This window comes from Corvus moneduloides, chromosome 5, assembly GCF_009650955.1.
Source record: "Corvus moneduloides isolate bCorMon1 chromosome 5, bCorMon1.pri, whole genome shotgun sequence".
NCBI classification, from domain to species: domain Eukaryota; kingdom Metazoa; phylum Chordata; class Aves; order Passeriformes; family Corvidae; genus Corvus; species Corvus moneduloides.
The window spans coordinates 49,259,170-49,286,280 of NC_045480.1; the positions used below are offsets into that span (position 1 = coordinate 49,259,170).

At 37.1% G+C, this 27,111-nt stretch overlaps 1 long non-coding RNA gene across 2 annotated transcripts in view; it reads left to right on the top strand.

Annotated features, from left to right (window-relative positions):
* LOC116444597 overlaps window positions 1–25,470 on the top strand; it is a 153,034-nt gene extending 127,564 nt beyond the window's left edge. The window contains exons 4-6 of one of the 2 annotated variants that reach the window (XR_004240398.1): window positions 10,221–12,357; window positions 18,903–18,945; window positions 24,834–25,470. This is a non-coding gene — a long non-coding RNA (uncharacterized LOC116444597). Of the gene's footprint in view, window positions 1–10,220; window positions 13,731–18,902; window positions 18,946–24,833 lie in introns of those variants that run through there. The other variant, XR_004240397.1, reaches the window with a different exon arrangement.
* Window positions 25,471–27,111: the final 1,641 nt, after the last annotated feature.

Genomic DNA, 27,111 nt, shown 5'->3' on the forward strand with positions numbered 1-27,111 from the left:
CCCTGACCAAGGATTAATTTAATGCCATGGACTTTTGATTCTGAACCTTAATGATCTGTGTATACTTCCTATTAAAATACAATTATTTTTGGTTAAGTTTATTGTCTGCCACCTATTTTGGAAGACAGTCTCCTAATAATGTTCCATTTATTGAAATAAATTTAGGGTATTTTAAGTGCTGGAAATGTGGTTATTTCCAGGGACTTCTGCCTAGAAAAAAAAATAGGCATAGGACTGGAAGAACAGATCTCCCATGCACATTTTCTCTCTTTCACACTCACAACATATCTTTAAATTGCAGTATGTATTTACATCCAGACCCACATAAGAAATTTAGGAGGTGATTTAGGAAATAAGAAAAATGATAAACAAACATAGCTTTCATGAGCAGCACTTGTACAGAATATGGGAATGTGAGATGTAATGATGAAAAAGGAACAGAGCATGAGCACCATATTTATGGTGATGCAAACAGAAATAAAATAAGTAAGAAAATTAAGATTCAATTGAAATACATAAAGGTGCTGTGAAGTAGAGGCCTGTTCAAGCAGTGGGGTGATTTCTGCTGGAAGGAGTGCTGTCACTGAAGTAAGTTCAGAATACACTGGAAAAAAATACGATTATGAGTAATCATACTTTGACAGAAGATAGAAGTAACACTGTCTCTATTTCTTTGGAGAAACAACAGGACAAAACAACAGACAGAAAGCATGCATTTTCCTAAAAAAATTCAATACAGTACTCTGAGTCAAAAATGTGGGAAGATGATGTTACTCATCAGCATTTCTATAGTTTTACTGATAGTCAGAATGTCCTGTTCTGCTTTGATATATGCATGCTTGATTAAGATAATGATTGGTTAATTGTAATGATGATTATCTGATGCTAATTTTAAGTGGTTAAAGGTGAAGCTCACCAGTGGAAACTGTTGGTTAATCTGCAGTAACCTAGCGTAATATTAGTTACTCCATTTTCATATATTCATGCAAGCTGCTGTGTCAAAATCACTCCTTGTATTAATGGGGAGGCAAAATTGTAGTAATCGTTTTCATTTGCATAGGGTGCCTCCTCACAGTTCCTCAAGGAACACTGAGAAGCTCCAAGAAGAGTTTCAGCCTGACTTGAGGGGTAGGAGGTTGTCTTTTGCCAGTGAGTAAGGGGAAAGGTCAGATAAAATGCTGGTACTGAATGTCAGCCTGGGGGTCTGTTCAACTCAGATGTCTTAGTGCCCTCCACCTGAGGAGTCATTTGAAGAACTGAACAAACATGACATGAGGTAAAACTGGGAGCTGTGTACAGCTGGAAGAGCCATGTGTGCTTTCATGGAGATGGAGCTTGCCTTCTTACCTGTCTCCAGAGTAATTCAGTAGGAAGAGGCTGATGACTCTAGCTGGGATTTAAGAAGCAGCTCTTTGAGGAGAAAAGCAGATCTGTAAAGAGTCACTGCAAATCCTGTTCTGTGTTGCTCCAAAATGTAAGTGGACTTTAGTAGATAAATTAATTACGGTCATCATGAAACAAATGGAGTAATCTCACTGCTGTCTTGGAAGAGAGACTCACTGCCAGAGTTCTCAGAAGGACTTAATGCATAATTTACTGTTTAGTTGCCTATATGTATGTCTATGTGTGTTTTATTCATATTCTGAAAAAAAATCTTAAATATAATTATATTCAAAATTTTGCTTGAGAAAGCCATATGAAGAAGCTGCATTTAGATTTCCCACATTTTAGCATAGATATCAGCTAGGTTTATTTATTTATTGTGAGGGGCCCTTGATGTGTTGTATCTGGCCCTTTTTTTTGCCATAAGCCACCTGGCAAAGGGCTTTTAAAGAGTTCAGCTGAAGCTGAAGCAGTAGAACCAATGTACACAGTAGTTAATTAAATTGGCCAAAGCACTTTTGGCTCCAGCTCTAAGGAAAGGACTTATTAATATTTTCCAGTTTGCTTTCAATGATCTGAAAATTATTAGCAGCACACTATTCCAATATAGGATGAGATAGTTTATCAGAAAATTTTGAATTGACCTCTCTAATTTTGAATTAAACTCTGTCTATGAAAAATCTATTTTCAGTGTGCTGTGATAGCAAAAATACTCTTAAAACAATAATTTATATGATGGATCTTTAAGATTGCATACAATTTTACTGGACATTTATGAAATTACCAGCATGTACTTTTAAAAAGAATTGTAAGGCTGAACCTCATTTACACTGGGTTTTAGTGGAACAGTAAACTGCAGCGGAAATTAAAAGAGTATAAAATATGAAAATATCATATTTGTTATGCTTTCATGCTGTTAGTGCCATTATACCATCATACATTGCTTATTCTTGCTAATATTTTGGTTTCCAAATCGAGGAATTATTGAAGAGTGGACTTATATTTTAAGAAAATTATTATTCTTAGAAATTCAAGGAGACTATTTAAATGTTCTTCATAAGTAGGATCAGTTTTAAAATGGAGGAAGAACCCAGACTTCAGTACACACACAGAGGTAAGTTTATGCTCTGATGTATCCCTTTTTCACCAAATAGACTCTAGGGTATAGTTCTAGGTCATTTGGGCAGAAATTTGAAAATAGGCACCAAAGTTTGTTTTTTTCCTCCTAAGAACTCAATTCAGCAAAAGCATTTAGGCTAGACTAGATCTATAGAACACTGGTTTTCTACCTTTGCATTAAGAGTGGTAAATCTTGCCAGTATGCATAGCCTTCCAATATAATTCTGGACAGAAACTTTCTGCAGTAGCTTTCTCTTCTTTGACAAATATCTGAAAAAGTCCTATACTGTATTCAGTTTTTACAGTAAAGTCTTTAAGCTTGTACTTAACTCTATGCAAAATGTTTGGGGCTTTTTTTCTGATTAAAAGCTAATACTTGTTGACATTGTTCAGGCCATCCCTAGACTTTTTGTGCTTCATATTTGTATCCTGAATTTTAATCTACATGATTTCCCTTCCTAAATTTCTTTAAAATTATATGACATTGTACAAAAAGTAGGGCTCAGAAATGTGAAGGTTGCTAATGAATGTGTATGTACTTTTTAGCCTGTTAGACCTTACCTTTTATCTCTACCCTATTTGTTAATATGAAATTAGCTATTGTAGGTTAATTTAAAGAAGTAATGAAATCAAGAGCTAGAAATATGACAATCTAAAAATAATTCAGAATGAAAATATTAAATGAAAAGGCATATTAACAAAAACATCAGGATTGATAAGGTAACAAAGGATGCAATGAGTTCCTTTCTTATTGATTTCATTGAGTAAGTTTAAAAATCCTGTTTGTAATGTTTCATTTTAATCCTGGTTCTCATCTGTTTGTGTATTGCACAGTTGTCTGTGCATGGGTTCCTAGGAATACCACAGTGCTTTAGCAACAGAGGAATTAAACAGCTCACACTAGAATGCTGGACATTATCTAGAGTTGTACAAAGCTGGCCTAGAGAAAAATATTCTGTGAATTATTTAGGGCTGTAGCTATGACATCTGTTTTCAATCAATCTGTTCATTGGTACAAGTTATATATTGATAGCCTTACTGAAATATCAGTGGCTTAGTTAACAGGAGAATGTTGTAAATTAGATAGGAAGCTACTGCTAGAAGATGTACTTGGGAGTTAGGAGATACAAATAAATTTAGAGCCATTCATAAATTTAGAACCATTTTTTCCTTACACTTCACACATAACTCCTTTAATTTTTGTTGTTGTTGTTTGCTTTGGTTGGGGGGTTTTAATCATTTTTATAGAATAATTGTGAAGAATAAAATTCTGATGATAATAGGATACACATATATTTTGCATGAGCATGCCCATAGAAAAAAATCTTACTGTCCAAAAATTGCCCAACGTCTCATGCCAAGTCAAAGGTATTTGAATGTGTCATCTGAGAGAAGGGCTCTGTTCTTGAGCAGCTTCTTGCAGTAGAGGTCAGAGCTGCAGTAACTTTAAAAACTGCTAAAGCCTTATATATCTTTGTAGCAAAGTTGATGTGTGAGTTCAGATAGTTGCAAAATAACTTTCCAAACCCTACCTAGCCTAAGCAGGGCTATTACACACAATATTTTGATGTTCTATTAGTGTTGCAAAAGTCCATAATTTCATTTACTGCTTTCCTAATCTCAGATGGAGATCAGACTGTCATTTGGATCTTATATCTCTGCTACATCTGATTGCAACCCAAAGATTTCTGAACCTGGCTGCCTAAGCCCTAGATGAAAACTGCTGTTGATTGGCTTCATGACCATCTAGGTTTTTAGGTCCACCTTTGGCCATACACGTGCCTCTCAATCTGAATTATCCTCCTGTGATTTCCCTTTCAAAATCAGTACAGTTCCACAAAAAGCCTGTGTTTTGAAGAATTAGAATTTCTTGATGTTTCACCAAAAATTCCAGACAAGTTCTAACCATTTTCCAGACCCACCCATTTTTTACTGATTATAACTTGCCTAAAATCACACTAAAAATATGTGAAGGAGGACATGCCTGCACTGGCAAATAGAGGCAGGTCTGAGCTCCCTTTGGTTGTATTAGCCTGCAAAAACCTGGGAAATACTGGGCAGAGACACCCATGCAGGTTCAATTAAATTCCAGCTACCTTAGTGCAGCACCATCACACAGCCTAATATGACCAGCTGAGAACTCACTGTTAGCTCATTGTGCTCACAGCAGCATGCAGAACGTGGTAATTTTACATGTGGTCTTCAGCATCCTCTGTTTATGAAGTCTGCTCCTCCCAGTGAACATACCTTCAAAATGGCCCTTTTTCCCGTCCATTCCAAGTAGTCACCAAACTGGTGGAGAATGATATTCTCTTTTATCTGCTGAATCTGTACATGGAACACTGGAAATGAGTGATTGTTTTCATTACTTGAATTTGCTTAAACTAATTCCATCGCCACTGATCTTAGGTGGTATATAAGGAGAGGTATGCTCCTGTACAGGGTGATTACACAACACTTCTACAGTAAACCCAAAGCATGAGGGATTCTGAGACTGAATTGTGCAGATTCTGGCTACACTGTCCATTCATCATGGCACTTTGGCTGGAGCTCAGATATCCGAAATCTCGGACAAATGCACAGAACTTTGTTGTGTTAATAATGGAGGCTAAGATTTCTTACACACTGGCTGCAGTCCCCTCTGGCTATAAATCCATGTTTGACTAATGAAAAAGTAATAGAACTAACAAGTGGCACGTAGAGCTGCAGCATGAATGAAGCCCCATTTCCTATGGACTGGTGCCTTGCAGTTGTTTGGCCTTGATGGTTAAGGTACAAAAATGCTGTGGCTTTTCTTAATACTGAATATTTATAAGTGCTGGCATGCAGATTGTCAGGTATCATAAAAATTTTGCACTCCTTTTACAGTCTTTCCTTCAGCCACAAACTTACAGAATCTGATCTCACTCCTCAGTTTTATATTTATGCAAAATGCATGGAAACACAATAATCTTTGGGATCAATGTCCTTTTGTTTCATTTCCACTGAAATCAGACTGTGAGTTCCAAAGCTATTTAGGAAGCACACACAGATACATAAGAAGTGTACTGAGACAATGTTTGACAGCAGAGCAAACTATGGCAGAAACAGCACTGTATTTTTCTTAACTGTCATTAGTGAAAAGTTAGAGTACATTTTTCATAATTCTGGATGTCTGCAGGGGAAAATTGTTGTCTTAAAAATTTCTGCTTTGACAAGTTTGGACTAAATCTTGATTTGTGCCTTAGGAAATAATGCCAAATGAACTAGCTGTCTTGGAAGTTTCAAGACACAGAAATAAGATGATGGACAATAAAGCAGGAGATTACAAGACTATAGACTTGTGAAATTTAGATTGGTTTTGAAGCTTCAATTTGGCACTAACTTAAAACCCAATTGCCTGAAGTTCATTAAGAAATTTCTTTTACAGTAACCTTGTCTCTTCTTTTAAACAATAAGTTGGAAGTCAGTTCTTAATATTTTATAATTTTTGTGACTTTTAAACCTTACAAAGCAAATACAGATACCTTGTCTAACTTTTAAAGATCAAAGAAGAAAATTTTTAGTGAAAAGTAATAAATATTTCTGATTGTGTTTATAACATTGATTTAGTACTGATTAAAACAGAAAACCTAGTTTTTCTCTGATATAATATACTCCTGTGATGCATATAAATTACGATTTGTAAAATACAAGTTATCAGAGGCTTTAGCACCAGTAAAATATAATTCTTGGCAGACATCAGTTTCAATGAAATTTGAACCACAGTTTATGCAAAGTTCTCATAAGAAATTCATGCGTTCATCTGTGTAAGGCTGAAAAAGTCAGACCAGCAATGACCTGTGCAAAGTATGGAAAGGTCTGGAGAATGAGCACACAGAAGTGGCACTGACTACCTCCATCTAACTGCCTGCTCACAGATGCTGATGTCTCACATAGCTCACTTCTCACTTTTCCTCTGCTTTAGAATGTGACCACACAATAGCCCCTTCTCCCTCCTGATGTTGTCTCGTGACACTGCTCCTCTGATTTCTGCAGATTTATGGAGAAATCTACCAAGAGAGAGCTGAGTTATGAGGCAATATATTTATTTCTCAGGGGAGTTACCTCGTTAGGAACCCTCTTTGCATTTGCCAGTTCAATGCAAGTTTGTTCACTGGACAGCGAACAGGCACTTACACGTGTACTGACTTACACATGCACATACACAGAGGAACAGTAGCTTTGAAACTGCATCCTAGAAGAAAAAGATCATATTTTAAACTGAATAGCCTCTGCATTTGTGAATTAAATGGCTGTTTTTATAGCTGAACTTAATACTGAGATATTTGCAACCCATTCACCATAATCCTGAGGTATAGAAGAGAAAAGTATGAGTTTCTGAAGGGAGCAAGGGAATACGTACTCTGGTTGCCAGCACCAATAGAAACAAAATGATATTTTTGAGAAGAAGGAAGTGTTATTTATGTCTGGGGTTTTTTTTCTTTGGCAGCACGTATTGTATCTGTTTTAATTTCTGATATCCTTGCTCTTTTGATTTGATCTCAATGTTCAACTGAGCTATATTCCAAGGCTTACACTCTAATAACTATTAAAATTCAGAAGTGTAAAAGAGACATGTTAAAACTCATAATCAGAAACTAGTGATTTCCAGATTAGTATGCTACATCTGTTCTAACTTCCAGCTATGGACCGTATTATCTTGAGGCCTTGATGAACAGCAGAGAATACTGAGGAACATGTGGAAATCAATTTGCTATGCTATAGGGTACTTCTGGAAAGCTGCACAAACCTGTGCGGTCTCAGATGCATCCACAAACTGTGTTAGTAACTTTTTTTTTCCCTTGCAATTTTCAGTCTTTACTGGAATATCTGAAACAAATGATACTAGACTGATAATGACAGATAAGGTGCTTTGTTAGTCTACATCAAGGTACAAAAGAACCCTTTGAAGTTCTTTAAGCATGTCCAGCTGAAAACCTATAAAACATGTCTGAACACTGAAGTTGTGTAGTGATGAATTCTTCTGATTTCCTTTAGAGCTGTCAAAAATATAACACATTTTCTGTGCTACCTCGAGGTCCTGCTACTCTTACCTAAAAACTCTCTCAATTTATATGTTATTGTCTCTTTTGAATAATAAGATTTTCAAAATTATCTCAATTACTTAGATCGTAAAACCCTTCAAATGGTTTTTAAAAAGTTATCTAAATAAATTCAATTTCCTAAGGGTGTATACAAGAAAGACCCGTAGAAACAAAACAAAAAAAAGATGATCAGAGGGCTGGAACACCTCTCCTATGGAGACAGGCTGAGAGAGTTGGGGGTGTTCAGCCTGGGGGAGACAAGGCTCCAGGGGGACCTTAGAGCACCTTCCAGTACCTAAAGGGCTCCCCTACAACAGAGCTGGAGATTGACTTTTTACAAGGGCATGTAGTGAGAGGACAAGGGGGAATGACCTTGTGCCAAAATGAAAGAGTGTGCCTGGAAACATTCAAGGTCAGGTTGTCCATAGCTCTGGGCTCTGATCTAGTTGATGATGTGCCTGCTCACTGCAGGGGGGTTGAACTAGATGAGCTTTACAAGGTCTATGACAACATTCTATGACTCTATGAATAATTTCATGAATCAACGCCTGAAATTTAGTCTGAATAACATGTAATATTACATTCCTATATCACCAATGACTGCAATGTATTTCTGTTTGGAAAAAAACTGAGTTGGTACTTTCAATCAGTGTTTTCCAAAGGCTTTGATGAAGTATGTGGAAATGCTTTTAAGAATCAATATAAATGTTCTTAAGACTAAATTTTAGCTTGGTAATTTGAAAACATTGGGATTTTGAATTTATCTTTGTTCTCTGTACAGTAATCAGAGTATTTAGAAACACAGGAACTGTGACATCCATGATTTAGGGGTGGAAGAAAACTCAGGGGAAGCATTGTATGTACTTGCTCTACTATTCTGCTCTCCCTGGACCTCCACTTTGGATCACTGTCAGGAGCAAAATATGAACTAGGCAGACCTTTGGTGTGACTCACGTTCTTGTAAGTGCTCTCTGCCTTTTTTCTGTCACTTGAACTGTATTCCATTACAATAGTGAAGCCTGTAAGCTCAGGGAGTGTGCATGTTTTTTCACTCTGCCCAGCATAAAGGGGCATTGAACTCTGCCACCTCTTACTGCTGCCCTGGAAAAAGAAAAATAACATGACTAATACCATATACTACATTATTTTCTGCTTCTAAAGTAAAACTGTAGGGAATTTAGTAATCAATTTAAGGAAATAAAAATGAACTTTCATGAAAGTGATGAGAATGGAATTAAAGAGTAAACTGAAACACTAAATCAATGTTCAGGTAATTATGTGATCTTTTTCAAGTTTACTGAACCTAAAATAAGCTAGGACATTTGGCCTTCACTATGAATGCATCCATAATACCAACACCTGTATTCATGCTTTAATGCTGTTATTTTAGTAATCCCAGATCATGACATGCTGGTATCCTCTGCTTAGTCAGCTCTCCAGTTAATGTGGTGGTTTTTATAGCTGTGTAAATAATTTCAAAATAAATATTGCAAAGTTAACTGAAAGCAAAGCAAAATACGTGTGTCAGCAACACGTTCGACAATTTAGACTGAAGTCTAAAAATATTTCTGTAAGATTATTTTGTAATGAAGTAGTCTTCTGGCTTAGGGAAATTCCTGAGAAACTGGATGGATGTGCCGATAAAGTGTTTCTACATACTCACACCTCCCTTATTCCTTAGCTGGTGGTTGAAGATACAGGACTAGATGGATATTTGCTGTGACTCAGAAAAGCTGTTCTTTCCCTAGGCTGTTACATGCCACTGATATGTGCATCTCCTCTTTCCCCATTGGTAATTTCATCAACTAAATGAAGGTTTCAGATGGCACGGTCCATGGAAACTTCTGATAGATCAGTACATTATTTGAATGATTCAATATTGCTGACATGGGATTAGATGAGTTGTTTTAAGGATCAATGGAAGCGTGCGTGCGTGACCCTAATGTCTCTCAGAATAGAAAAGAATTGCCATTTCTCTTGTTCATCTTGACTGTTCTTCTAGAATGTACTCCATTGTTTTACTACCATAACTCTTTGCCAACCCATGTTCACCTTTTAAAAATAATCCTGCAAAAGGAAATAGATGTAAGGTTTCTCTCACCAGGCTCGCTAATTAAGTGAAATAATTGTTTTCAGTTATGTCTTGCTGACTGTTTATAACAGTTAAGTGATGTGTCGTCAAGTGTGGCCCATCAGAGTTTGTAAATTTAATTCTTTAGCAAGGACTCTTAGGACATGCCACTGCTGCCAGTAATATCCTATATATCTATGATAACTGATGAGCGTAGTTTCTTCTTGAGACTTAAAATACAATGCCTATGTCTAATTGTAGAGTATATTCCTATTAAAGTGCTTATCTGGCAAAGAGGCATTTAAATATTTCTTCCATAATGATATGAAAACATATGTTAAATATGTGGGCTGTTTTTATATTATGGCTGAATGCATATAAATTAAGAAGTGTATCAATACTTTTAACTATTCCTGGTTTATATTGAATTGAATTAAAGCAAAATTTGGCACGTATTTTTATATTATCTTAGAGCAATACTCATGCTGCAGAACAAATTATATTTCCCAAAGTTTCAGACCTTGTATCTGGGCTTTTAAATGTTCTTTCTTGAATTCTCAGATTTATTTAATCTTTTACAGTTCTCTGAGGCAGAAGAAATGTTATTGAAAAATAATTCCATGCAATCCAAGAGACTTCTACCAGAAGGGATGCAGTGCTGGATCTGGTGGTCACCAACGTAAGGGAGCGAATCAGGGCCATCAAGATTGGAGGCAGCCTGATGGAGTTTGTGGAGTTTACAGTCCTAAAGGATATGAGTCAGATAAGGATTAAAGATTTGGTGCCTGAACTTTAGGAAAGAAAACTTCTGTCTCTTTAAGGAAATAGTCAATAGGATCCCCTGGGAGACTGCCTTCAGGGATAAGGGAGTGAAATGGAGCTGGCAGATATTTAAGGAAGTCTTCCATAGAGTGCAAGAACTCACAATTCCCAGGACCAAGAAAATGGGCAAGGAAAGCAAGAGACTAGAATGGCTGAATGGAACTCAGGGAATGAGGGAACTGCTGGTCAAACTAAAGGGAAAGAAGCAAATGCACAGGCACTGGACACAAGGACAGGTGACCTGGGAAGGGCACAGAGCTGACGTATGGTTGTGTACTTGGCAAAGAATAGCAGGAAGGGCTTCTACAGGTATCTAAACCAGAAGAAGAAGGTCAAAGAAGCTGTGCCATCCTGATAAATGAACTGACAAACTGGTAAAAATGGAGAAGGCTGATGTGCTCAACAACTTCTTTGACTGAGTTTTCAATGGCAGCTTCTCTTCCCACACCTCTTGAGTGGATAGATGGCAGGATGGGGGAGAAAAGTCCATCTCACTGTAAGAAAAGAGCATTTTCATGACCACCTGAGAAACCTGAATGTACATGAGTCTACGGGATCCAGTGAGATGCATTCCAGAGTGCTGCAGAGGTTGGCTGCCATTTACCTAAGCAGTGTTAGCTGCAGACAGTGAATAAAAGCTCCCAGAATGACATACCTCTTTGAATCAAAACCATCCCTCATGACACTAAAAGGAGTGTGGTTTTTCCACTTGGCATTCCTGCTATACCTTCACAATCTCTGGACAGGCATTACAGCCCGTGAAGCAAAGCAGTCTTAAACACAGCAATTTCAAATCCTGCCTCCTCTGATATCTGTGGCAAAAATCCCAATGGAGACAAGATTTCACCATGTTTATTAAAGCTCCAAGGTATTCCTTGATGTTTATGAGATTCCATTATGCAAACGGGATACTATCAAAGTTCCTTTGACAGCAATTTCCCGTCCACTGGCATAAAGGCAGATCTTGTTTGGCACAAACATTAGCAGCTGGCACAAGCCATAGTTAAACCCACTAGTCCCAAGACTAGAGAGACGCAAACATGTAAAACACAACCATTTTACCACCTCTCCTAGTCCTGTCTTCCATAAAATAGATCTCAGCTGACACAGAGAGCTGCATAATTTCTTCCAAAAACTAAACATTGAGAAATTAATTCTCCAGTATGTTGTGCGCTGTGTAAAGAATTCACGTGAATGTGAGGTGTTGTAAGGTTCTATTAGCACTCATTTAGGATGACTTTACATTGCTCACAATTGGCAAAACCACAAGTGAGTCACATGGGTTAAACTACAACACATGGTCATCCTAAATGCACACCAAGAAAGTCTGTACCAGGAAGGCCACTGAGTCATTGGTGAAGCACTTTTTAAGTAGTTGACAAGAGTTATTCACCTCTGGAAAGTAACTCTGGCTCACTATGGCATACCACAGAAAAGAATGACACTTGCTTTTGTTTCTATGATGTGAAGATGAAGATTTGATTTGCAGTTATTTGAGTCTAATCAGCAAACCTATGACAGTCCAGCTTAACAGACTTGTGAGCATGGGAAAAATAAAAACAACATACACTTTTTTGTACCCTAATTGTGTGCTTATGTATCAGTCAAATGCTTCAATAAAGACGCAACTCATAGAACAACAATTTAAATAAAACAGTTAATTCTAGACTGTGGCATTTTCCAGGATATAGTTGACATATCTAATATGTGAAATTATGTCTCTTGCAATATGGCTGGCTTTATATTCAAAAGAACAAATGGTTAAATTTATATCCCTATACAGTTATGGAGGGGAAGACTGCTTCAACAAACCTTTTGCCTTGTGCTGTCATCCTAAATTCTGTATGCAGCTCTTCTGCTAACACCCTGAATGTGACACGCTGCTCTCGAAAACAGGTATTGGAATAGTATTTTCAGTATATTTGTCTTCTTTCCTTAGTGAGTCCCTCTATTACCAGCTTACATTTCCTGGTACACTTTGGTGTCCTATTTTGAGTCATCAGTTTAGAGTCTTCCACAGTTTTGTCCCAAACAGTATAGCTGCTAATATGTAAAAGAAAGACTGAAAGGGTTAGACCTGCAACTTGTTTGAGACTGAATGGAAAATAAAAGTTAAATTTATTGTATTATCTTATTGATTTACTATGGCCATACAATTAATGCTGTGATAAAAGGGAATAAACTGAATGTTGTGAACTATAACTGTAACTAGATCTGGGATAACAAGAACATCCTGTAACAAAAATCTAATCTATTTACTTCCATGCCTGGTATTACTTGCAAATTTCTCTTCTTCTTCTTTCCTACGTACATAGGGCTTCTTTCTTGCTCTTTCCATTTTCAGTTATTTCTTACTTTCTCACTTTTGTAATCTTCCCTATAAAAATTTCGTATGAAAATCTTGTTCAGACCGGTAAGTTTTGTAACAATGACAATATTTTACTCTCAGTTGCAGTTTCAGCCAGAATACTTCACTTCATAGAAATAAGACACTTTTCAAAAGCAGACCTTTCTGGGAATGAGAACAGGTGGCAGTATAATGATAAAAATGCCAGACAGTAGCAAAGAATAAACCATTATTGTTAAAAAAGGCATCACTATGCTGTTAATATTCAAGCAAAAATTTACAAAATATTTTCTTTGATATTTTTTTAATGATACTGTCATTCTGCAAGATTTAGTCATAATTGCATTCACATCATTTAATATATTCTGCTGATGAGTACTTGGAGTGGCTGAGTCAGTGAGAGCATTTGAACCTGTGATGCCAGACAGTCTAAACTTGCTGTGTTAGGATATCCCTTTCCTGATTTCTTTTTGCTTTTTAATGGAATGTCTTTTTTAGATTTACTTAGAAATTTCTATCTCTAGTGCCAGGATGTTCGGCAGCTACTGGGATGATTTACTTAGTTGTGAATTTGCTATCTTACTTTTAATCCCAGTCAAATGATCCACCTGCCTGGTACTCACTTCCCTGACAGTTTCTCCAATAAATCTCAGAAATAGGATTGGTATACTGGTTTGTGTATTATGGTGAATAGTTTTTTTCCTTAAGTTGCTAATATTGTGTATTTTTTTAGCTTTGAAATCAAAGAGTTTTGTTCAAATAATATGCAAATCCAGTCATACTTTGTCACTGTAACTGTCATAGAATATGAGATATCCATAGGGTGACCAAAGAACTCACATTAGGCTCACTAAGGGAAATCTACATGTTCTATGTTTACAGGATGAACAGAAAGCAAATAAAAGCTACATATGGTACAATCGTATTATATGTTTACAATGTTTATAAATAACTCAGTTTTCAAAATGTATCTGCTCAGCAGAAAGTTAAACATCAGTGAGTTAATGTTTAACCAGATGCGCATAAGCCCACGTTTTAGGAGAGGTACGATGTTCCAAATTGCAGAACATGTGCCATGCTACAGCATTCTAGAGCAGTTAGAGCTCTGTTGATTATCAGGGCATGCATGCACATCCATGTTTAGCTAAAAATTCCCTGTCCAGGATGTCAGAGATACAAAGTGAGTGTATCATTGTTCAAGGGACGAAGCAGAATACTTCAGAATGGAGCAACATCATCTCCCTAAGAGTCTTGCCTGGATCTTGCCTGTGTGGCATTTCTGTTAGGGTACAAGATTTTTTATAAAAATATTCATTTGATTATGTTTTTGTTATTCTCATAGAAACTAACATCCTGGATTAAGTAAAATCAAGTGCCTCTGAATTACATTTTTTGCAACCAGTAAGCTGGATGGAGGTAGTCTAGTAGCTAAACTGGAAGTAAGATGAGATTTCTGTGCCCTGGTTGCTTGGCATGTAGCTGTTGACTTTGAAGGAAATGTGAATCTATTACAGTGCTTTGGAGCTATACACTTAAGTGAATAGATTTTTTTTCACAGAAGTTCAGCAGTGGAGATATTTGCTAGAATGAAAGTGATGTCATTTCAATCACCTTCTGTTTGATTTAGAGTAAGGGCTTGAAGTTATTTCTGTCACGCCTTAAGAAATGGCAGGTAAAGTGGGCAGTCTGGGAGATTTATTTCCCAACCTCTCAGACTGGAATTGCTAAATTTTGAAGAAATAAATGCTAATTTCAGGAGTACTTTAAACCTCTTTTTTCTGTGACATTATTAAGTGTCATGGTTATGAAACTGGAGAACCACTTTCTCATATTTGATGGTGTGGGTGTTTCTGCCTGTACATGTCTGTCTCCTGCCATCATTCAATGACTGTTTTAGTTTGGGCAGAGGAGCGACAGAAAGCGTTGGGTGAGCACTAAACCACTGAATTTTTGTGTAAAGTAGAAGCAAAGCCTCTCCTAAATCTTGTTTCATCCCAAGCCTTTTTATGGGGGTCTCACTAGTGAGTATGCTTTCAGAGCATCCTAAGGACTCAAAAGAACAGGTGAGTACAAGATCTGTTGGGCGATTCACACCAGCAGCATCAGAATTTGAGAATTGCAAGTATGTGATGACATAGGGAGCAAATACTATGTTAGACAAGTACACCCATTTTGGATCAAAGGGAACCAAAGTATTTATGCTCCAGAGTACCTGTGCTTCAAACCATCTAACACGAATTAAATTTTTAAGTCTGAGGGGATAGCTTTTTCCCTGCCTTTTTCACAGAGGCATTGCTGTTAGCTTACTGGTAACTGTTTTAATCACAGCAGGTGGCTAACCTTGGACTATTTCACATTGTGTTATTTTCTCCAGTATAACTGCATAAAGCAATAGAATATGGTAACTGGTAAGGAAAGAGAATGTGGCACATGTATTACAGGAAAGAGCACTTAAAATGCAAGATGCAATTTTCAAAATATTAAACCAGTAACATTTTCACACTTTTTATTAACATCAGGGAGATTTTTCAGCGTATACATTAGGATTTTTTTTCTTTAAGTAGAGGTTTTATTATTGCAAATAATTTCAGTTTTGCTCAAGGTTGTTACTTGGTATCCAGAACAACCTAATGTGCAAATTAAGGGAGAAAAATGCATCCTAAAATGAGCACATACACATCTAGTCAGAAGACGACAGCAACACTTCTATCTGTAATCCAGATTTTCTGTGCTTTTATCTCTTAACCTTGTTCCTTTTACTTTTCTGTAGTTATGACAAAGTTGCAGGAAAGTTTTTGTCTTCAAAGGAGCCTCTTCAGTTTTGAAGTTCAGTCCACTCAGAAATGGATGACGCATTGCTGATTTAAAGGCAGCGTTTCAAAGTTTTTGTAATGAGAAGCTTTATTTTCAAAATATAAGCTTTTTCGGTGTGTTCAGAGAATCAAACATCTCCAGGAAAACTGCCACATTTTTTTCCCCTTTCTTTTTGTGGTGCTTTAAGAGGCACTAAATTATTTCTGGAGGATTTTGTGTTGAAAAGCAGCCTTTGCTGAGGACAGTGTCATGCTTGCATAACTGCATGACATATTTTTCCAATTTGCACCACAAGAGAAGAAATAAAGTTTATAGCATTTATCAGGCACTGTGTAGAGTGCCAAATCCCAGACAAGGTTTTTCTGAAGTTTGCACGTGCCAGGAAGGTAATGGATAATGGATTGGTAGTAAAATGTTGATGCCAGGGGAAAATACTGGCCTGCCATGAAAGTCCCAAAAGGAAAAAGGAAAGCTATAGCATAGGAAGTCTATTGCCAAAAAGCAATGAGATCAAGTAAATGAGTGCCATTTTTATGCACTGCCAAGCAGCAACATGAGTGACATTTTTATGGTTGCAAGCTTGTTTTTCTAATTCTGACCTTCCCAACTGAATAAAAATGCACTAAGGTTAATTCCTCCCATCAGGCCTCTGAGGTGCTCTCTCCCAGTGTTACTATGATCACTGAATAGGAGCCATCAGCAATGGCCCGAAGATGAGACTTCCCTCAGCAGAGCCACTCACAGGTTGGATAAAACAAAGGAGAGTCCTATGGAAAAGATAAAGTTGATTTTCCCTCCTTGAGTAGTTCTCTCATAGAGAGCTACATTTGTCTTCATATTCACTCTCTACACTGCAGCTTTCATATTTCAGGTATGTTTACCATACCACAAAAACACTGCTGAGCCTCTGCTAAAGTGGAAGGTTGGAGGTAGGTTGTTGTTCTGTGACTTAAGAGAAGTAATGAGTTTATGTCTGATCTGATCCATGCCATTTCATTAAAGAAAATTGGAAAGACAGAGACTCCTAAACATTTAATATGGCAATAATTTCATATATTTTTTTAAATTCTTGTTTGTTTCCCTGTGATACGATAGCGTATAAGGTGTTAAATTCAGTTATTTTCTTAACTGAAGAGAGACAGTATGTAACACAGCAAGCTTTAAACAGCAGTAGGAGCCAAATTTATAGGAAATTGAAAAGCTGTGAAAACTGGGAGAAATATTTTTGCAAATAGTACTTTTTTCTGGCCTTAATTTTGTATGTTTTCTAAAAGAGGGTAAACTATTTTAGAAACTGATTAAAATGCAGTCTTTATTGCATTCTACATATTGCAAGCACAGAGGTGGGTTTTTTGAGGGTTTGTTTTTTGGTTTTTTTTGTTTGTTTGTTTGTTTTTTTTGCTAAAGAGAGAATTAAAAAGATGACTCACTATTTCACCAGCCAGAAAAATCAGAGAAGAAAAAGCTAATTCCATGGGTAGAACTCTAGCTAGAATTTAAGACACAAACTCCAGTTGCTGTGCTACTGAATACTTCCAACACATTCCTGAATATATTGCTTGGTTTCTGTTGCACTTTGGCTTGGCTCAGCAGCACTCCTGTGCCTTACAGGCCATACTGAGGCAAAGCTGCAATAAAGGCTTTGGAGGGCTCAGTGCTACAGGCACAGTACAGACATCCTCTATAGAATCTTACAGGTCTAAGGGAGTGACAAGGAGAGACCTTGCTTAGTGAACAGATTACCAAAAAAATGTGTCATAATCAGGTAGTGTGGGCTACAGGGCTTCTAATACTCATCAATAGCATGCAAACAGGAGCTCAGGGTTTATAAAAATGAGTTTAATCAATTAATGATGGCCTTTGCTTGTATCTCGTTAGGTATCCCAGCTGCTATTCAAGCTGGTGCTTGCAAAGGTCCATGGATACACAAGTGTCTCCACAACCAGAAACCAAATAAAGGAGGTTATTGTATGCTGGTTTTAACAGTGAGGAGTAACAGGGTTCCTAAATTACCACAGGAAAACCCATTTTATTAATATTTAAGCAGATAATGCAGTTATTCTTTCCTATAAGTGATAGAATCTTGCATGTGCTAAAGGTGCTGAGTTGAACTTTCAACGATAAGATGTGCAGGGGTCATTTTACTTGTATCCATTACAGCTGAAGGAGCTCATTTCTCTCCTTGAGAGGCAGAAATAAAGAAGGTTTCTTGCATGCTGACCCTCCTTTACACGCCTAGGCAGATGACAATTTGAAAACTATGATTAGTTTACCAGGTTAAGTTAATTCTTTAAACTCTTCTGGGAACTGGTGTTGCTGTGCCTTTTTCTGAGTTTCCAAACAATAAATATTCTAACTTGGTTCTCTGGAAAGTAATTTTTCTGTTGCAGGGAGTATGTTGTAATCACTTCTGTCATCTATCCATATTTATTCCTTGTTAAACCGTAGTAGTAAAGATTTCCAGCTAATAGTTTTGTCTCTAAATATCATGATAAATTTTATGCTGTATGTTCCTTCTCTCATTGTTGCTTTTAATTACAATCTTGCTTCTTTTTTGCTTTTAGTAGATATGACTATTATCTGGGATTTTTTGATGTATTCTAAAATAAAGAGAAAAAGCCTGCATATATATATATATATGATGATAATGCAATGTATTGATAAAATATTTGTAATGTAATTTGCTCCTGAGTAAGCAGTAGTGGATCAAATTTTGTCTTAGAATGTATGATATTGAATTCATATGAAAGAGAAATCCTGAACATTAGTGATATATTTTTATGATAATTTGGTTATCACCACAGCCTGATCATAGCCTTAGACTACTTGAAACTATTGCATTACCTTGGCTGTTTCCTTTGCCCAAACATCTTCTGTTTCATATTCTAGGTTTATTTTTAAACTATCAAACCACTTACTACAATCTCCTTTGTTTTCTTATGAATCATATTCCTCACAAAAGTAAAATTAAAGTATTTTTTGTGTAAAGTCTCAATGGGAATGTGAGAGCTGTTTTTAAAGTTTATCTCCCTGAACCTGCTTAACTGCAATTTTTAGGAATGGTTAGGAACCAGAAATGGTGTAGAAAAAATACCAAAGTTTAAAAAGATGTGAAGGGTTACATTACTTTTCATTTCTCATTTTTTCTAATCTTAGGTGCCAGAGGTTACTGGTGATTACTGCTGATTAAGGCTGCAGGCTGGGGTAGTTTTTCCAGTCTAGATCTGGGAAAGGCTTTTCTTCTCAGTCTCCTCTCTTATGTTGTTTTTTGTATTAGCAGGAGTGAAGACTTGCAGTACAGAAATGTTTGCTGTTGAAAAGCCGTAAGTTTGATTTATTTATTTGTATTTGGTGGTGGCTGCTTGTGTTATTCCTAGGAGGCAATGGGAAAAAGGAAGTGTTGGAGAGACATCTTGAGACTTGTAATAAACATACTGTATGTAAGAAGAAAGGTAGATCTAGGTTATGCCAAGCAGATATGTTCTGGAGGAGGGTGACTTTCTATTTAGTGTGCATAGTGCTCATGTGTTGGCAATACTGTTAAGTGTTGGAATGTAGAATTGTCTGGGAGAGAGGAATCCTGGCTTTTGTATGTATCTTCTTCTGGCTTGGAAAAACTTTCATACACCAAGTTGTTCTGATCCAAATATGGCTTTCAGTTAAAATCATTAAGGGTAAAGGATGCAAATTGTGAAGGTCCATCCCCATACTAGGGACTGCTTGTTTTAACACAGAGAAATTTCTTTATTCCTGTATAAGCTGTGTCACTGCTTACTGATATGTGTGCTATAATTATATAATTACTGAAGGTTTTGCCTTGTTTATCCTAGAGCCAAATAATTCTACAGAGTATAAATATTGATCCCCTCCTCTGTTTTATTGAATATTGAACTTTCATTCACTAATGGAACTGTACATGCGATCTTAGAATAGTATTACACCATTTTTTTGTTTTGTTTTCACTTGGAAAATCTAATTTTAAAAGGATGAAGTAATAGGTAAAGTTGCAGCTAAAGAAAGTCTGTTAATACTGGAAACTCTACAGCAGAAAATCTTTATTATTTTACTCTCATTTTCCTCTCCTCTAAAGTGTAAATCATGGGTTTCATTGGGAATTTTGCTTCTTGGTAAACCTTTAAATAAATCCTTATCATATTAAAAACCAAATATGAAAAATACTTTCTGTAATTCACGAGTTTCTGAAATCAGTGAGGAGCTTGCTCGTTAGATTAGGCTTTTTTTAATCTATAAAATATGTAACTTCTCACTTGATACACCCAGCCAAAAACACTGCAACACTTCCCCTCAAGATGTAACCACAGTTTTCTTAAGCCTTCTGATGTAAATAGATTTCCTTTTTATGTCTCTTAAGAGGCATTAAAATGGAATAATTATATTCATGGGAAGTAATATGAAGTTAAAAAGCACAGGGAATGGTGTCTTGTGGCTTTGTTTCTGTGGGCCATGGTGACCTGGCAGCATTTGGGTAGCTGGTAAGTGAAGGCACCTGCTACAAATTCCCTCCATAATGTAATTTTTGTTTCTTTTTTCTGAAGCTACTCTTCAGTTCTCTGCCAGGGAACTTTCTCAGTCAGTCTGTTTTTGTTCAGTCGAGACCAGACACGTTTATTTCATGCATTTTCCATGTTGAGGTGATGCGGCTTCAGACCGCTCACTGAAAGCAGAGTGAGGCCCCAGTCATTAATGCTGGCTGAGGGGAGAGCATGTTGTAGCCCAAGAATTTGGGATGGCATTTGAAAGTAGTTTTAGACATCCTTCATGATTTGGTGATTTTTGGTTGTGTAACATAATCTGAGGGTTCTGTGGTGAGTATGCACTGTTCTTGGAGATGCCGTGTCATTTGAAAGTGCGAATGGCCATGGATTGGTGGTTTTTGCTTTGGATGCCTGTTTGTTTCAGTTTTTTGTTTGCTTGTTATTCTAGACTGCCTAACTACTTGCTGTGGGCACATGATGAAAGATTGGACAATTGGGATTTGTTATCGATTTATGAGGCATTAAATATTAATTAGTGTTGGTGCTTTAGGTTACAAAAGGAAAAAAATAATGTCTGGTCATCAAGAACAATAAAGAAGTTTTGGACAGTAGGGAATGTTTTTAGAGATCATGTTGGACTTAATTACTGTGCTTTTTGATAGTGATGGGGGAAGCACATTATACTCAAAATAGCTCACCAAGACTGCTTTGAGTTGCTTTAATTTAGAGAATTAAAAAACTTTTAATGGGAAAGCAGTCTCTCAACAGAGAGAAAACAGTAAATTATTTTGATTTTCTTTGTCTTGTAAAAGTATACAAAACTTTTAGAAAAGTGTAGTTGTGTGTATATCTGCAAATCTATCTACACACTTACATGTATATGTACACACCATAATGAATTTTACTCAGGTTGTCAAGGGTTGGTGGTCCTTCCAATAAGTGGCAGAAGTAGCACCCAAAATACAGGTGCACCACACCACAGGGCTTATTTAGAAACTTCCAAAATCTTTCTCAAATGACAATTTTTGGTCAAATACTGCACATGTAGGCTTTGGTATGGAGTGGTCTTAAGAATTGTCATGCTGTTTAAATAATTTCAGCAGCATATAAGAACCAACCAGTCACACATTTTCTTTTCAAGCTTCTAAAAGAATTTCACCAGCATGAATTAAACTGTCACAACAGTGGTAGATGCTCTTATAGAATTGAACTATAGTTTTCCCTTTGTACTATTACGACATTGGACATTGTAAATCTCAGCAGGCTCAGTGAGTGGAAATGGAATGTCACGAACACTAAATTCCAGAGCTGTCAAATCAGGACACAAAAATAATATTAACTCTTCTATCACCCTACATTATAAAACTCTTCTGTATAACACTGAACATGGCAATGACTTTGGTGAAATTGTGTCTTGGTTCATGCCTTGAAAAAGCAGTTATGGCAAATAACCTGAGCAGAGAGAGGGGGGAGTTTGGGGAACTGGATCCCTTCATTTCAGAATTACTAGTTACTATAGCAGTGATAGCTGAGATTTCCATCAAAACAATGCAGAGGGCTTTCAAATTGAACTAAGCTTAAGCAGTCCAAGTGTCAAGGGCATTGTAGCCTTCTGTTTTGTTAGGAGTTACATAGACTAATCAATTAGAAAAAATTGACAAAAAATTAAGCATGTCTCTGAGTAAAGGCTTCATTGGTCTGAGTCCTAATAATTTCTGTGCAGAATTGAAAGCAGACTTAATGTTGCAGGCTTTCCAATTTGAATTTTTAGGATCAGGCTAGCCTTCCAAACAGATACACTGGTAGCCCACTCCAAGAGCAAGAAAAATTCCTATTGCCCCTTGAGATGTTGTAAGAGTCCTCTAGATTTTGATCAAAATACAGAGGTAAACAGGGTAGAAGAGCCAACTGACTATAAGGCAAAATAACAGCCTTCAGCTGAACATTTAGAGAAGCTTAAGTATCTTGGCCAGTAAGGCTTTTGACAGTCCTGTTATTCTGTTTGTCAGCTTTGAATCTGTGTTGTCAAAATCTTGCAGATAACTTGCAAATGGATATCTTTTTCAGGCAGGCTTCTTTAAAGGTAAGTGACTTTGAATTTCATGCTTGCAAACCAATCAACAAACTGCAATCATTTGCCGTTGCCATAAAAATTTATCTGAAGATTTAATATGGTAGCAAAAGTAACATAACTTTGTATTAAAGGAACATAATGAAAACATATTTGTCACATACAGTTTTAAAAGATAGATACAAGCAAAACCAATAGAACAATCATAAAAGCATGCATTTTCCTGTGGGCCGTCTACAGTCTATATAACATGCAAAGAAGCCAATATAGACCTGGAAAAATTCCATTTGCTAGACATTAAAAAGAGAAGCCTTTTACTTTTAGATGAGGTATGCCCACAGTCTGGGGAGGATATCAGAAGGGCAAGCAAAACCAGCTGAAAGAAGACCAAGAAATGTGTTACACTGCTTTAGTCATTGGCCTGTCTTATTTGAAATTCTTTTGTTTCCACAGAGCCTATAAATTCTTTCTTGAAGCTTCGGTAAAATTATGTAGCCCTATAAACATCTGAGCTGCAAATCAGACTTTGTTCAGAAATTTGGATCTGTGACATGAAGAAAATAATTAAAATGATTCCTTGAAAACAAAGGGCAGACTGAATACTCTGGCAGAACCTTAGAGACTTTCATTGCTGGTCTTAAGGGATGAAGGTTCCCCTTGCCTTGAGTATACCTTGGGTTCTCCAGCAAAAGTTACTATCAATGAAACTTCTAAGGGAATGAGTCTGGCAAAGAAAAAAAGCCAATTAAAAAACCCCAAAGAAAGGAAGGAAGTAGAGGACATTTGAAATGCAACTGAATTTCCTTCTGGATATTAAATGACAGTGGAGGAAGTAGGGTTCTTGTTACATCTGAATCTGTTTGCCTGGAAAGCTCTGGCAAAAACTATCCTGCACGTTCCTCACAGAGCTCTCATTGCTGTCGCCCCACTCTCTTACGGAGTCTAATGCTGTATTTCGCATAACTTGATCTGGGACCTATAAAATCTTTTGGAGAAAAATGTTAGAATTACTTCAGCTATTCTGGATTTGGGTTTGCTTTTTTACTCTAAGTTTTGGAGAGTAGTGTTGCTACTGTGTGTAGACGCTTTTAAGTGACCACATAGAATAAAAGACTGGAGCTATTATATTACTGTGAGAAGTTAAAAGTGAGGGAATTGCAAAGTATCATCATTAGCCATTAAGGTGCTTTCTAACTTAAGAGACCTAATGTGATTTAAGGTAAAAATCCTTGCCTTCGGAAGTACTCTGCTTACTGTCGTGCTGAAGAAACATCCCTTTCAGTTCTTAGCTGCTCAGCAAAGAACATAAGCTCCATCATCCAGTACACTTAGATCACCTTTTATGAAGTAAACAGAGCCAAAGTGCTCTGAAAGGAAAATGGAAAATACTGGCAGATCCTTTTGTAGAGCTACCAGTATTGAAGCCAGTAGCTGTATTTGCTCTGACTCACACTAAGTTGTTGCCCTTGCCCTTCTACTCCTCCCCACTCTCAGCAAAGCCGTGATTAAGTGCTAGAAAGAAAGACTGTGTTTCAGACAGCTTTGGGATGGTGGGAAAGAAGTGATCTGTGATTTAATCCAAGTGGCTTCCTGGGTGTGAATGGGTAATGCAGAGACCTCAAAGTCTGTGTAGAATAACAAATAGGAAGCAGCTTCAGGCTGTAAAATTATTTGATGCTTTTGCAGGCATCACCCAGTTTTCTAAGTCTTGAATGTTCCATGCAGGACAATGTGTGTCTTGAAAAACTCAAGGCATAACCTCAAGTGTATTTATGCTCATAATATCTGGACTAATTATCAGTTGGAAGACATATCTATAAAATCTGTGTCCCTTCATCTGATACAGAAAGAAATCCCCTTAAGATGGGGTTTTTTCCAGATTAGCTGCTTTGGTGAATTGTACCACAATCAGGAGCTTGGAGGAACGGAAGACCTAGAGAGAGAGATAGAGATTGTCCTTATTTAACAAGTTTGTTCCTTCCATTGTTAATAAAAGTTATCCCAGTAGTCTTTCTGTAAAAATCTGTACATCTCTGTGTTCTGCGTGTCAACATTTTAGAATGTGATACAGAAGTTCCTGGTGTGGGTAACAAGCTAGCCTGGTAGTAAGAGTAGCACATCTGTGCACTGTGGCTATGGTAATAAACATTAACACTAAGAACAGAGCCTGCTAAATACCTTAAATACCTTTTCCTTTTTTTTCCCCTCCCCCTTTTTAAGTTGCTGGAAAACACCATGTTTTTCCTCCTATTTTTCAGTCAGGACACAAGTGAAGAGCTATTTGAAAGATGTGTGAAAGAAATGAACCTTGTAAACGTGAACATGTAAAATACTTCAGTAAATACTTTGGCATTAAGATTAAAATTGGAGCATGTTCCATCTCCCTGCATGTTGTCTTCCCTCTCACTTCCTCCTCCTCACTACTGTCTGGATTTGCTTGTCTTCAGCTGACCCGAATTATGGTACTATCCCATACAGGACTTCTGGGCAGGGCTGTTGTCACAGGCTGAGCTCCTTCAGTAAATTAATGCCTGTCATCTTTTTTTCTCTACAGTAGCGAGCTTGACACAGATCAGAAAGTAGGGCAGTGTACTTTTTTTTAAATTCATAATAAATCTAGTATGCTTTTTTTATTTTTCTGCAGGTTGCATTGTCTCAGAATAGATCTGATCTAGCCTCCACAAACATACCACTATCCAGCAACTGAAATGATTTTAAAAGAACAAATAAGGTTAAGTTGGCAGTGGATATATCTCTTGATGAGACTTCAGAAAAATTTATGTCACCCGTAAGTACAAAATGATGAAGTCTGTTTCCAGATGGAAAAGGCAGTCTTTTAATGTGTGAGGTGGGAGAGGAAATGGCATTGAATGTTTTTTGATCGTCATTTCCTTGAAATCTTTCATATGCAACATCCCCAGAGACCATTTTTCTGAGAGGAACAAGTATTCAGTGACTTCCTAGGAACAAAAATAAGCCAATGTGTCTGTCTTTGAGAAGTTATACTGGAGTACATATGCCTTCTTTCTCTCTCCTGTGTTTTCAAACAGCCTCCCAGGGCAATATTATGAAAATTTAAAAATATTTTTATGCTGTCTTTAGTAAATGTGATTGCCCAAGATATTAAACTCTAAAGGATGTCATTAATCAATAGAAATGATACATTTAAGGCCAAAGAAAATTTGTTTTTCCTTTGTGTTTACATCTTTCTCATTTAATATGTGAGTTTTGTTGATCATCTGGGATAAAACTGTTTCCCACTTGAGGCCATTTAAATTAATTATCACAAAGCCTTGTTTGTGTAAATATTTTATTTTTTTCTTCACAGAAAAATAATTAAATAAAAAAGTAAAAGGGCACCAGATGCCAGAAGCTATCATGTTTTCTGCAACATTGCTAAAAGTCAGGATGGTATATCCTGATCTTGCCTACAGAAATAAGCATTTGTCTTTGGGTAAATATGTCTATAAATTCACATTCACATGTGTCACCATCAGTCTCACCAGATTCCTGCACGTCAGCCAAGGAAATGAGAGTCCTAGGGACCTAGGGTGAAAAAATGAGAGCCAACAGCTCCAGAGACAGGGAAAATGGAATTATGATATTTGTTGACAAGCAGTTTTTAGAGTGAATATTCCAAAGCCCCTGCTTGTGTTTTGTTTATTTTGTATTTGGAGACTCCTTCTGTCAGACGTGGAACTCTATTGCTTGCAAAGCACTGCTGACGAATTTCCCAATGCAGCACCCAGGTGAGGTGAGGTAGACTGTGTCAGCTGGTGAGAGGTTTGGTGAAACCCTAGACTGTGCAGAGGTGTCGTTCTTGTGCTGCAGCTCTGTGTGAAGTGCACTGGTCTCTGAAATGTGCAGTTGCTCCAAACAAGGTCTGGATTTCTTGCAAGGCTGTTCCTAGAGCTGCCCAGGGGTGTGTGTCTGTGATGGGCCTGTTGCTGTGGGAGCTAATTAAGTTCTAAAGTCAGCAGTAAGATTTCCTTCTGCTTTGATTCCCTGGAGAGGATGAGCAAGTCCTTTTCAAATGCAAATCTTCAGTGTGCAGCCAAAGTAGAGGGAATAAAGATGGGAAGGAGAATAAATCTGTCTTAAGCTTCAGGCATTTTCAAATTGCTTGTGCTACTGGTACACTGTTCTAACATTTCTTTTTTCATTTCTGCAGAGCATTACCTTGCATAAGCTCTGCGATGCTAAAATCAGTCTGATGTTTAGGAGTGATTTTTCTTTTCTATGTGCAGGAAATTGGTGGTTTTGGTGGGAGTCTACATACTTCTCTCCCTGACAATGGGGAAGCAGAAAGCTTCCTGCTGCCCCAGAATGATCATGTGCAGTTTTGGACCTTTCCAGTAATGCAAATTGTGGGGTTTTTCTGTTTGTTGGTTGTTTTTATGTAGGTTTTTTTCTTTTTCCCCAGAAGTAAATAGAAGCACAGGATGTGGCATGAAGAATTCTGCCAGTGTCAATTTGTAGCTCTCTTCTGACTGGGCTCAGGGAGTTACCATTGTCCTTGTTCCCTTCATTTCCTTTGCCTGTGAGAGCCCCTACCTTATGGTTTCATCATTGCCTAATACTGGATTGCAGAGAATTAATTTTAGATTTCCTTTTTTGACTTGCAGAAATACTTTATTCTGAAACTTGTCATCAGTGCTAAATTACTAATTACAAAGTACATTCTTCCAGCATTCCCAAAGTAGCTATTTCCACAAAAGCCTGCAAAGCGTTCAGCACCTTTCCTGCAAGGACATGCAGAAGCCTATAATTTGGGAACCAAACTATGTTCAGTGGATGTTTAATCAAAAGTTGAAACTAAAAGATGACTGTTGTTACTTGCAAGAAGATGTTGTCTGCTTGATGATTTTAAAGCTGCCTTCTCCATGAAACCCTTACAATTTACATGCTTTAGGAAAATCTCT